This window comes from Bos grunniens, chromosome X, assembly GCF_055505025.1.
Source record: "Bos grunniens cultivar Pamir isolate PY7600 chromosome X, Bosgru_T2T1.0, whole genome shotgun sequence".
NCBI lineage: Eukaryota > Metazoa > Chordata > Mammalia > Artiodactyla > Bovidae > Bos > Bos grunniens.
The window spans coordinates 19,064,541-19,078,185 of record NC_141194.1 but is presented as its reverse complement, the minus strand read 5'-3'; the positions used below and the strand labels follow the sequence as shown (position 1 = coordinate 19,078,185).

Sequence of the window (13,645 nt, the reverse complement as noted above, 5' to 3'; positions counted from 1 at the left end):
GAATGATCAATTAGGCTTCCCTGATGACTCAGACAGTAAAGAATCTGCCTGCAATGCAGGAGACCTGGGTTCAATCTCTGGGTTGGGAAGATCCCCTGGAGAAGGTAAAGACTACTCCCTCCAGTATTCTTACCTGGAGAATTCCATGGACAGAGGAGCCTAGAAGGCTACAGTCCGTGGGGTTGCATAGAGTCGGACATGACTGAGCAACTTTCACTTCACACTTCAATGATTTGATTTGCCATCTGTGTATCTTCTTTAGAAAAATGTGTATTCAAGTCCTCTGCCATTTTTAATTGGGTTATCTTTTTTATTTTCAGTTATAAGAGTTCTTTTTGTATTCTGGGTTCTAGACACTTAACAGATAAATAACTTGCAAATATTTCTCTCACTGTATGGGTTGTCTTTTCACTTTATTTTTCTAAGTTAATTGAAATCTATTTGACAGAGAACATTATGTGAGTTTATAGTATAAAATGTGATGATTTGACATCCATATATACTGTGAAATTAATAACACAAAAAGGTTAGTTAACATACCTATCACCTCACATAATTAGTTGCCATTTCTCTGTGTGTGGTAAGAATTTTTAAGATATACTCTTAACAACCTTCAAGTATACCATACAGTAGTGTTAATTAACATCATTCGGTAGATTAGATCCCCAGAACTCATTCATTTTATAACTGGAAGTTTGGGCTATTGGACCACCTTCACCATTTCCTTTACCTATTCACCTGTTGATGGACATTCAGGTTATTTTCATGTCTTGGCTGGTAAATAAGACTGCAGTGAACATACTGACATAGGAACATGGTGATTCTGTTCCCTTCTGATGTACACCTAGAAGTTAAATTGCTGTATAATACGGGAGTTCTATTTTTAATTCTTGAAGAATCTCCATACTATCTTCCATAGTGGCATACCTATTTACACTAACACCAGCAGTGCACAAGTTCTCTTTTCTCACATACCTGTCAGCATTTGTTATCGCCGGTCTTTTTGATAGGTACCATTATAACAGGTGTGAGGTGATAGCTCGTTGTAGTTTTGATTTGTATTCTCCTGATCGTGATGTTGAGCACTTCTTTGTGGAGCTGTTGGCCATTTAATCATTTATTTGGAAAAACACCTATCCAGGTCCTTGGCATATTTTAATTAGATTATTTGTATTTCTCCTACTGAACTGTATGAGTTATATATTTAGATATTAACTCCTTATCAGGAAGATGGTTTACAAGTTGTTTTCTCCCACTTTGTAGGTTGCCTTTTCATCCTATTGGAGGTTTCTTTTAATGTGCAGAAGCTTTTTAGTTTGATGTAGTAGTCTCACTTGTTTTTCCTTTTGTTGCCTGTGCTTTAGGTGTCATATCCAGAAGATTGTTGTCAAGATCCATGTGAAGGAAGTTTTCTCCTGTGTTTTCTTCTAGGAGGTGTATGGTTTCAGGCCTTATACTTAAGCCTTTAATCCACTTCTAGCTAATTTTTGTGCATGGTGTAATACAGGGCGTCCAGTTTCATTCTTTTGCGTGTGGGTATACAGTTTTCCTGGTGCCATTTATTGAAGAGACTGTCTTTTCGCCATTGAGTATTCTTGGTTCCCTTGTCAGATATTAGTTGACCATATACACGTGGGTTTATTTATGGGCTCTCAATGCTCTTTCATTGGTCTTTGTGTCTGGTTTATACCAGTACCATACTGTTGTGATTACTATAGATTTGTAGTATGATTTGAAATCAGGAAATAGGATGATGCCTCCAGCTTTGTTCTTCTTTCTAAGGATCACTTTGGTCATTCATGGTCTTTTGTGGTTCCACATTAAATTTAGGGTTTTTTTTTTTCAGTTGTACTTTTCCTATTTCTATAAAATATGCCACTGTAATTTTGATAGAGATTGAATTGAATTTATAGATGGTTTAGATAATATGGAAATTTTAGTACTAACTTTATGATCCATTAACACAGGATATCTTAACATTTATTTGTGTCTTCAATTTATTTAATCAATGTCTTATAGTTTTCAGTGTACATATCTTTTGCCTCCTTGATTCAGTTTATTCCCAAGTATTGTATTATTTTTGATGCTATTGGTCTCTTCACTTTTGATGCTTTCCTTTAAAACAGAAAAGTTTTTAATTTTATTAAAATCCAATTTGTCTATTTTTCCTTTGGTTCCTTGGGTTTTGATGTCATATATAAGAAATGGCTGCCTAATCCAAGGTTATAAAGATTGTTTTCTTCCAAAATGTTTCATGGTTTAGCACTTACATTTAAGTCTTTGATCTATTTGAGTTCATTTTTATATGTGATATGAACTACAGAATCCAAACTCATTCTTTTGTCTGTGGATATTCAGTTATTCTATAAAAGATATTGATATTCTATACTGATTATATTTTATTAATGAAAAGACTATTCTTTTCCCCATAGAATGGTCTTGGTGCCCTTGGCAAAAATCAATTGACCATAGATGTGTGGGTTTATTTCTGGGTTTTACTGATCTATATCTGTCTTTATGCCAGAACTACCACTGTCTTTTTTTTAATGAGAGAAAAAGAAGTTTATTAACACAAGAACTTGGAAAAACATGAGCTTATATGGCATCTTTACAAAAGAACAAAACATTTTTAGAGAAGGGACAAGAGAAAAGAGAAGCACTTTGAGCTTCTAGAGTGGCAAACCGTAGGAAGGTGAATATACGGGGAAACTAGTGGACATAAGGGCTAGTTTGGAAAGTTTGTTATGTAGTGCCTTCTGGTCCCATCTCCAGGGTGACAAGGGTCTTGAGCTGTCTCCTGTGATTAACTTCTGTCCTTCCTCATAGAGGGGATGAGGGACACCTTACAAATTTATGTCTGGCTTTTAGGCAAAGGGTGGATGACAGAAAGCTTTTCCTCATATACACCTCTTCTCAATGATATTCAGGACATAATTAATCTTATGCCAGAGTGGCATATTTTGTGGTAGCATTCTGCTACTCTTATTAGCGCTGCTGCTGCTGCTGCTGCTGTTAAGTCACTTCAGTCGTGTCCAACTCTGTGCAACCCCATAGATGGCAGCCCACCAGGCTCCTCTGCCCATGGGATTTTCCAGGCAAGAGTACTGGAGTGGGTTGCCATTGCTTTCTCCCTTATTAGCTCTAATTCAAGGTTAATAGGCTAGTTTTAGTAACTGTACTGTGATGATGATCTCCTTGGTTTTAGGAAACAAACATTGATCTCTTTTAGTGTGACTTACATGACTTACGCTCAAAATTCTCCAAGCCAGGCTTCAACAGTACATGAACCATGAACTTCCAGATGTTCAGGCTGGATTTAGAAAAGGCGGAGGAACCAGAGATAAATTGCCAACATCCATTGGATCATCAAAAAAGCAAGAGAGTTCTAGAAAAGCATCTACTTCTGCTTTATTGACTACGCCAAAGCCTTTAACTGTGTGGATCACAACAAACTGTAGAAAATTCCTAAAGAGATGGGAATACTAGACCACCTGACCTTCCTCCTGAGAAATCTGTATGCAGGTCAAGAAGCAACAGTTAGAACTGGACATGGAACAACAGACTGGTTCCAAATCAGGAAAGGAGTACGTCAAGGTGGTATAGAGTCACCCTGCTTATTTAACTTACATGCAGAGTACATCATGAGAAATGCTGGACTGGATGAATCACAAGCTGGAATCAAGATTGCCAGGAGAAATATCAATAACCTCAAATATGCAGATGATACCACCCTTATGGCAGAAAGTGAAGAGGAACTAAAAAGCCTCTTGATGAAAGTGAAAGAGGAGAGTGAAAAAGTTGGCTTAAAACTCAACATTGAGAAAACTAAGATCATGGCATCTGGTCCCATCACTTCATGGGAAATAGATGGGGAAACAGTGACAGACTTTATTTTGGGGGGCTCCAAAATCACTGCAGATAGTCACTGCAGCCATGAAATTAAAAGATGCTTGCTCCTTGGAAGAAAAGCTATGACCAACCTAGACATCATATTAAAAAGCAGAGATATTACTTTCCCAACAAAGGTCCATCTAGTCAAAGCTATGGTTTTTCCAGTAGTCATGTATGGATGTGAGAGTTGGACTGCAAAGAAAGCTGAGCACCAAAGAATTGATGCTTTTGAACTGTGGTGTTGAAGAAGACTCTTGAGAGTCCCTTGGACAGCAAGGAGATCCAACCAGTCCATCCTAAAGGAAATCAATCCTGAATATTCATTGGAAGGACTGATGCTGAAGCTGAAACTCCAATACTTTGGCCACCTGATGTGAAGAACTGACTCATTTGAAAAGACCCTGATGCTAGGGAAGATTGAGGGCAGGAGGAGAAGGGGATGATAGAGGATGAGATGGTTGGATGGCATCACTGACTCAATGGACGTGAGTTTGAGTAAACTCTGGGAGTTAGTGATGGACAGGGAGGCCTGGAATGCTGCAGTCCGTGGGCTCGCAAAGAGTCAGACATGACTGAGTGACTGAACTGAACTGAATTGAACATGACTTATTTTCAAACAGTACAGAAAATAATTATAGATTGGGATCTGGATGGAGGTTATGGGAATTATTTTAAAATTGATCACAGCGTTATTGATATAATTGTGATAAAACACTGAGTTTAAAGTGTATAACATATTGATTTTATATATTTCCGTATAACAAATTGACTACCACCATAACATTATATCACAACTCCATCATATCACATGATTACTGTTTAATTTTTTGTGTGGTGAGAGCATTATTTATACTCTTCAGCAAGTTCAATAATGTGATACTGTATTATTAGCTATAATCACCACACTATATGTTAGGTCTCCCAATGTGTTAATCTTCTAACTGGAAGTTTGTATCCTTGGACCATGATCTCCCATTTCTCCCACTCCCCAGTAATCACAACTCTACTGTTTCTCTGTGGTCAGCTTTTTTAGTTTCCACATATAAGTGATGTCATAGACTATTTCTCTCTCTGACTTATTTCACTTAGTATAGTGCCCTCAAAGTCAACCTAAGTTGTTGCAAACAGGAGGCCTTCTTTATCATTTTTGAATGATAATCTATCATGTGTGTGTGCATGCCATATCTTATTTAATACCCATTTATTCATTGATTGACACGAAGATCTTTTTCCATATCTTAGGTATATCTGAATAATGCTTTGGTGAGCATGGATGTATGTGCAGATATCTTTTTAAGATCCTGATTTCAATCCCTTTGCATATATATCCAGAGATACGATTGCTAGATCATGTGGTAGTTCTATTTTTAATCAATGGAGAAACTGTCATACTATTTTCTATAGTGGCTGTGCCAATTTACATTCACACCTACAGTCACTATCCAGACTTTTGCCAACAATTTGTTGTTTCTCATTTGTTGTTGTTGTTGAGTCAGTCAGTCTTATCTGACTCTTCTTGACCCCATGGACTGCAGCACACAGGGCTTCCCTGTCCTTCACTATCTCTCAGAGTTTGCTGAAACTCATGTCCATGGAGTCGATGATGCCATCCAACCATCTCATTCTCTGCTGCCTCTTTCTCCTCCTGCCTACAATCTTTCCCAGCATCAGGGTCTTTTCTAAGGAGTCAGCTCTGTGCATCAGGTGGCCAAAGTATTGGAGCTTCAGCATCAGTCCTTCTAGTGAATATTCAGGATTGATTTCCTTTAGGATTGACTGGTTTGATCTCTTTGCTGTCCTAGGGACTCTCAAGAGTCTTCTCCACCATCACAGTTCGAAAGCATCAATTCTTTGTTGCTAGGCCTTCTTTACAGTCCAACTCTCACATCTGTACATGACTACTGGACAAACCATAGCTTTGACTAATTGGACCTCTGTCAGCAAAGTGACATCTCTTCTTTTTAATATGCTGTCTAGATTTGTTTTAGCTTTTCTTCCAAGTAGCAAGCGTCTTTTAATTTCATGGTTGCACTCACCATCCACAGTGATTTTTGAGCCAAAGAAAATAAGTCTGTCACAGTTTTTTCCCCATCTATTTGTCATGAAGATATGGGAATTATGCCATGATTTTAGTTTTTTGAATGTTGAGTTTTAAGCCAGCATTTTTACTCTCCTCTTTAACCCTCATCAAGAGGCTCTTTAGTTCCTCTTCACTTTCTGCCATTACTGTGCTATCATCTGCATGTCTGTGGTTATTTATATTTCTCCTGGAAACCTAGATTCCAGTTTGTGAGTAATCCAGCCTGGTATTTTGCATGATGTACTCTCCATAGAAGTTAAATAAGTAGGTTGATAATATACAGCCTTGATGTACTCCTTTTGCAGTTTTGAACTAGTCTGTTGTTCCATCTCCAATTCTAACTGTTGCTTCTTGACCTGCATACAGATTTCTCAGGAGGCAGGTAAGATGGTCTGGTATTCCCATCTCTTTAAGAATTTTCCACAGTTTCTTGTGATCAACACAAAGGCTTTGACACAAAGTCAGTGAAGCAGAAGTAGATGTCTTCCTGGAATTCTCTTGTTTTTTCTATGATCCAATGGATGTTGGCAATTTGATCTCTGGTTCCTCTGCCTTTTCTAAAACCAGCTTGAACATCTGGAAGTTCATGGTTCACATACTGTTGAAGCCTGGCTTGGAGAATTTTAAGCATTACTTTACTAGCATGTGAGATGAGTGCAATTGTGTGGTAGTTTGAGCATTCTTTGGCATTGCCCTTCTTTGGGATTGGAATGCAAACTGACCTTTTCCAGTCCTGCGGCCACTGCAGATTTTTCCAAATTTCCTGGCATATTGAGTGCAGCACTTTCACAGTATCATCTTTTAGGATTTGAAATAGCTCAGCTGGAATTCTGTCACCTCCACTAGCTTTGTTTCTGGTAATGCTTCCCAAGGCCCACTTGACTTTGCACTCCAAGCTATCTGGCTCCAGGTGAGTGACACAATATTGGGGTTATCTGAGTCATGAAGATCTTTTTAGTATAGTTCTTCTGTGTATTCTTGCCACCTCTTCTTAATAATCTTATTTCTGTTAGGTCCATACTCTTTCTGTCCTTTATTGTGCCCATCTTTGCATGAAATGTTCCCTTGATATCTCCAATTTTCTTGGAGCGATCTCTAGCCTTTCCCATTCTATTGTCCTCCTGAATTTTTTTTTTTTTCCATTTTTCACTTAAGAAGGCTTTCTTATCTTTCCCTGCTATTCTCTGGAACTCTGCATTCAGTTGGGTATATCTTTCCTTTTCTCCTTTGCCTTTCACTTCTCTTCTTTTGTCAGGTATTTGTAAGGCCTCCTCAGACAACCACTTTGCCTTCTTGCATTTCTTCTTCTTGCAGATAGTTTTGGTCACCGCCTCCTGTACAATGTTATGAACCTCCGTCCATAGTTCTTCAGGCACTGTGTCTAACAGAACTAATCCCCTGAATCTATTTTTCACTTCCACTGTATAATCAGAAAGGATTTGATTTAGGTCATATCTGAATGAGCTAGTGGTTTTCCCTACTTTCTTCAATTTAAGTCTGAATTTTGCAATAAGAAGCTGATGTCTGAGCCACAGTCGGTGCCAAGTCTTGTTTTTGCTGACTGCTTAGAGTTTCTCCATCTTTGGCTGCAAAGAACATAATCAATCTGATTTTGGTATTGACTATGTGATGATGTCCATGTGTAGAGTCTTCTCTTGTGTTGTTGGAAGAGGGTGTTTGCTATGACCAGTGTGTTCTCTTGGCAAAACTGTTAGCCTTTGTCCTGCTTCATTTTGTACTCCAAGGCCAAACTTGCCTGTTACTCCAGGTATCTCTTTGACTTCCTACTTTTGTATTCCAATCCCCTATTATGATAAGGATATGTTTTTTGGTGTTAGTTCTCCAAGGTCTTGTAGGTCTTCATAGAACTGTTTGACTTCATCTTCTTCAGCATCAGTGGTTGGGACACAGACTTGGATTACTGTGATGTTGAATGGTTTGCTTTGGAAACAAACCAAGATCATTCTTTTGTTAATGAAATTGCACCCTGGTGGCTCAGAGGTTAAAGTGTCTGCCTAGAATGCAGGAGACCCGGGTTTGATCCCTGGGTTGGGAAGATCCCCTGGAGAAGGAAAATGGCAACCCACTCCAGTACTCTTGCCTGGAGAATCCCATGGAGGGAGGAGCCTGGTAGGCTGCAGTCCATGGGGTCGCAAAAAGTCGGACATGCCTGAGCAACTTCACTTTCTTTATTGCGTTTTTAACTCTTTTGTGGATTAAGAGAGCTACTGCATTTCTTCTAAGGGATTCTTGCCCACAGTAGTAGATATAATGGTCATCTGAATTAAATTCACCCATTCCCATCCATTTTAGTTCACTGATTCCTAGAATGTCGACGTTCACTCTTGCCATCTCCTGTTTGACCACTTTCAATTTACCTTGACTCATGGACCTAACATGCCAGGCTCCTATGCAATATCGTTCTTTATAACATTGGATTTTACTTTCACACCAGACACATCGGTCACTGGGTGTTGTTTCTGCTTTGACTCAGCCTCTTCATTGTTTCTGGAGCTATTTCTGGGCTCTTCCCTAGTAGCATATTGGACACCTACCAACCTGGGGGGTCTCATCTTCTGGTGTCATGTCTTTTTGCCTTTTCATACTGTTCATGGGCTTTTCAAGGCAAGAATACTGAAGTTGTTTGTCACTCCCTTCTTCAGTGGACCACATTTTATTGGAACTATCCACTGTGATCCATCTGTTTTGGGTGACCCTGAATCCTGCATGGCTCATAACTTCATTGAGTTACACAAGGTCAAGTAGAAGGACGTGCACTCATCTTCTCCTGTGAATGTTTGGGAGTCACTGGCAGAGCTGTGGGTCAACAGTGGCCTGCTACAGTGCCAGGGGCACTGGCAGCAGCAGTCCTGGGAGGAACGGTGTGTTGGCATAAGTCTTCTTGGAGAAGGTCACCCTTGACATAGAGACTGCAGACTCCAGGACTGGGCCACCCTAGGCCAAATCTCTGAAGTGCTGGGCCCTGGGTGGTGCAGTCCAGGACCAAGGCTCTGGGTCGGGCATTGGGTCAGGCTGTCCTTGAAGCTCAAGGGGGTACGCCGGGGCCCTCAGAAACCAAGGTGATGTCCTTGCATCCCACCACTCACCCCTGTGTCCCTCCTCAGAGAGCTCAATATGGAAGCGGTCCTGGACATCATAGTGACTGGGATTGGGAGCCACTTGGCAAATCACAATGTCAGTGCAGGACTAAGGTTTCACGTATCCTTCCATGTCAAACACTGTATTTTGGCAGGTGCTGTGTGTAGCCCTCAGAAGTGAAGCACTGCCCCCATAGGGTTATAGAGGGTCAACAGCTACCAGGGTCCACTCCATTGGCCCACCCTGAATACTAGAAGAGGAGGAATAAGTATTCTTAATGATAGCCATTTTAACAGATGTGAGGTGATATCTCACTATAGGTTAATTTGCATTTTCCTAATTAGTGATGTTGAGCACCATTCTATAGAAACCTCTCTATTCAGTTCCTGTGCCCAATTTTGAATTTTTTATTTTTAGCTATTGGGTGAGTTCTTTATATATTTTGGATATTAAGCCTAATCAGATATATGAAAATACAGGTATTTTCTCCCATTCTTTAGGTTACTATTTCATTTTGAGGATAGTTTCTTTTACTGTGCAGAAGCTTTTTAGATTGATACAATCCCACTGAGTATTTCTGCTCCTCTTGCCTATTTTGTGTGTGTGTGTGTGTGTGTGTGTGTGTGTCATATCCAGGAAATTGCTGCAAAGATCCGTGTCAAGGAGCTTTTCTCTTATGTTTTCTCCTAGGAGTTTTTCATGGCTTCCATTTAAATCTTTATCCAAAAAACAGACTCACAATAAAGGTCCAGTTTCATTCTTCTGTATTTACTTAGTTTTGTCAACATCATTTATTGTAGAGACCATCATTTCCTTACCAAATATTCTTGGCTCCTTTGTCAAGTATTAGTTGACCACATATGCAAGGGTTTATTTGTGACCTATCATTCTGTTCCATTGGTCTATGTGTGCATTTTAACGCCAGTACCATACTGTTTCCATTACTAGAGCTCTGTATAGTAGTATAGTTTGAAATCAGGAAGTGGGATGCCTGTAGCTTTCTTCTTCCTCAGTATTATTTTGGCTATTAATGGTCTTGTGGAAATTGCTATTGAAATTTTGATAAGGGTTTGATAAGAATTCAATGCAGAATTCTATAGATGGCTTTGGGTAATATAGACAGTTAAATAATATTCTTCCAATATATAAACAGGGGACCTTTTTCCTTTTGTGTCTTCAGTTTATTTCATCAGTCTTATAATTTTCATTTTGCAGGTCTTTCACCTCCTTTGTTAGATTTATTCATACAAAGTATATATATGGGCTTCCCAGTACCTCTGCTGGTAAAGAATCTGCCTGTAATGCAGGAGACCCCAGTTTGATTCCTGGGTTGAGAAGTTCCCCTGGAGAAGGAATAAGCTACCCACTCCGGGATTCTTGGGCTTCCCTAGTGGCTCAGATGGTAAATAATCCACCTGCAGTGTGGGAGACCTGGGCGCGATCCCTGGGTTGGGAAGATCCCCTGGAGAAGGGCATGGCAACTAACTCTAGTATTCATGCCTGGAGAATTCCATGGACAGAGGAGCAAGCTACAGTCTACGGAGTTGCAAAAAGTTGGACATGACTGAGTGAAACATATATACATTTTATAAATATAAATATATTTTACAAATGTAATAGAAAATATTTTATAAATATAATATATATTTTTTTAATTCCCTGTGCCCCATGAATTGTATTTTAATGCTACTATAAATGAGCTGTTTATTTCTCCTTCATATGTTTTCTTGTTAGTGTATAGAAACAAAACTCTTTTCCGTATGTTGATTGTGTATCCTGCAACTTTCCTGAATTCATTGATTAGTTCTAGTAGAGTCTTTTGTTGTTGTTGTTGTTGTTCAATTGCCATACAGTGTCTGACTCTGCGACCCCATGGATTGCGCACGCCAGGCTTCCCTGTCCTTCACCATCTCCCAGAGTTTGCTCAAACTCATGTCCATTGGGTTAGTGATGCCATCCAACCAGCTCATCCTCTGTCACCCCCTTTTCTTCCTGCCCTCAATCATGTTATCTAGAAACAAAGATAGCTTTATTTATTTCTTTCTTGTTTTAATGATTTTTATTTCTTCTTTCTGACAGATTTTTCTGGCTAGTAATTCCAGTACCATGTTGAAAAGTGGCAAGAGTGAACATCCCTGTCTTGTTCCTGGTCTTAGAAGAAAAGTTTGAAACTTTCATCATTGAGTATGATGTTGGTGTGGATTTGCCACATATGGCCTTTATTTTGTAGAGGTATGTTGCTTCTAAACCCAATTTGTTAAGTGTTTTAATAATGAGTCAATACTGAATATCAATAATGAGTCAATACTGAATATCATCTAATACTTCTTCTGCATCTACTCATAATGATCATGTAATTTTTAAACTTTCATTCTCTTAATACATGTCTCTTGGTTTGTATATGTTGAACTCTTTTTGTATCCCAGGGATAAATCCTAGTTAATCATGGTATAGAATCAATTTAATGTGCTGTTCACTTTGGTTTGTTAATATTTGGTGAGAAATTTTGAGATATAGAGAATATATCTCTATATTCATCAGGCATATTGGCCTGTAATTTTATTTTCTTGTGTCTTTGTCTGGCTTTGGTATGAGGGTAATGCTGACCTTATAAAATGAGTTGGAGAATGTTCCCTGCTCTTCATTTTTTTTTTTTTTTTTGAAGGGTTAGGGAAGGATTGGTATTAATTCTTTCAATGTTTGGTAGAGCTCACAAGAGAAGCAATCTGATCCTAGCTTTTGTTTTTTGGGAAATTGTTGACTGCTGATTCAATCTCCTTACTTGGCATTGATATGTTTGGATTTTCTGTTTTGCTTCAGTCTTGGTAGGTTGTATGGTTTTAGGAATTTATACATTTCTTAAAGACACTGGCCTGTTCTTATGTCATATTGAAAAACTGAACGATAAGAAAGGTGTATGTTGCTAAAAATTATGAAATGTATTCACAAATTTGCCAATCTAAAGAAGCCTGTTGTAACAGTCGGAATTGTTTACTTCTTAGTTCTCATAAGAAATTAAGATCTCTAAGAATTCTAATTTGTAATGAAAACTTCTAGAAATAATAGGGGAAACAGTTTTCTATACAAGGAAAATAGAGTTGTTTTGGACTAACAAAAAGTACAAGGTATGAAAATGTATTTTTGTTAAGGGAAATGAAAGTAAATTTGTTTTCAAGTAAAGCTGGTTGTTTCAGAATGGGAAAGAGGAGAATAAAGGAGCGACTAAATGGATGTGGGCACTCGTGAGGAAAGAATTTTACCTTGTGTAATCAAGATGGATAAAATTGAATTGTAAGGCTTTTTAAAACAAGTTTTAATATCGATAGTATACTTACATAAAACTAAAACTTAATTTTCTTTCATCTACTAAATGGAAAAAGTTTTCTTAGACTTTTGGTCTGCTCTTGGTAAAGAGATTATGAGGATCTGCTCTGCCTAGAAAGCAAAGATTTTGTGTCTTACCAAAATTATTTCCTGTGCTTCATGTTGTTTTAATTAGGTCTTTGATAATATAAGAAAACTGAAACTTCTTAATATTAAATGAGCTAAGTTTTGCCTACAACTATGTAACCTATATTTGCCTTTAAAATATTTTGTCACTTTATTTTTGCATAATGATCTGTGATCCTGTTAGTCAAGTGTCCAGAACTTTTGAAACATTTGACAGACTTTCAAAAGTAAAATCTAAATTAAATCTTTTTGAGCTGGAAGTAACCTTGGGACTCTCCAGAGGGCCTTTGGAATATCTCAAAAGATTTGTTCTCTCTTGTCATGAAAGAGAGATAATAAACTAATTAGTCTTAATTGAGGTGTTAAATTACATGGGATGCATTGTCAAATAATAAGTGATACTAAGCCTTCTTTATGTTTGTATAGGTACACATTATAAGTGGTCCAGAATTTGTATGATATTCTTGAAGTCTGAGTAAATAACTAGAATTACAAGAAATATGTATTTCTTAATTACAATTAAAATGTCATGGAAGTAACCAGATTTCCTTGTCAATGACAATCTCTCATTATATCTTTAAATTAACCATGGCCATTTAAAAATCTTTTGTCATTTACAGAAAGCTATTGTTTTACTCTGATGCTTTTGCAAAAGTGTTTCATCTTCAAGAGATCCATGGAAATGACTGACAAGTCAAGAATTAATTACATGGAACTGAATGAACTGATGAGGAAGATATATAATTTAATGTCTTTTTCTTTAGAACATTGTTTATATTCTCTTGAAGGTAAATGTTGGTTTTTATTTGTGGGGACTATTTTGCATGGTACAGGTATGACTATGTTTAAGTAAAACATTTTTATTTTTTAATGTTTTGTTTTTTTCCAGATTAAAGGAAGTCTTTTCTCTTAAGCCATCTATGACTTACAGCAATTTGGTAAAGTATACTTTTGTGAACAAAGATGAAACCATTGCATTTTCTCCCTACCTGATCCCTTCAGAATTTAGAAATTGTTAATGAACATTTTTATTTTCATGGCAATACTGTTATTTGCATAAGTTCAACATGGTTATATTACCAAAGCTTTGACTGACATATAATAATTGAGAATGATGTACATAAA

General features: G+C 37.8%; 1 long non-coding RNA gene across 4 annotated transcripts in view; it reads left to right on the top strand.

Moving 5' to 3' along the window:
• The window catches only part of LOC147339895 (uncharacterized), a 100,408-nt gene that overhangs the window by 83,343 nt on the left and 3,420 nt on the right, over window positions 1–13,645 (top strand). For all 4 annotated transcript variants that reach the window (XR_015159678.1, XR_015159677.1, XR_015159679.1 and 1 more), the window contains 3 exons: window positions 11,150–11,302; window positions 13,141–13,308; window positions 13,410–13,458. This is a non-coding gene — a long non-coding RNA (uncharacterized LOC147339895). The remainder of the gene's footprint in view (window positions 1–11,149; window positions 11,303–13,140; window positions 13,309–13,409; window positions 13,459–13,645) is intronic.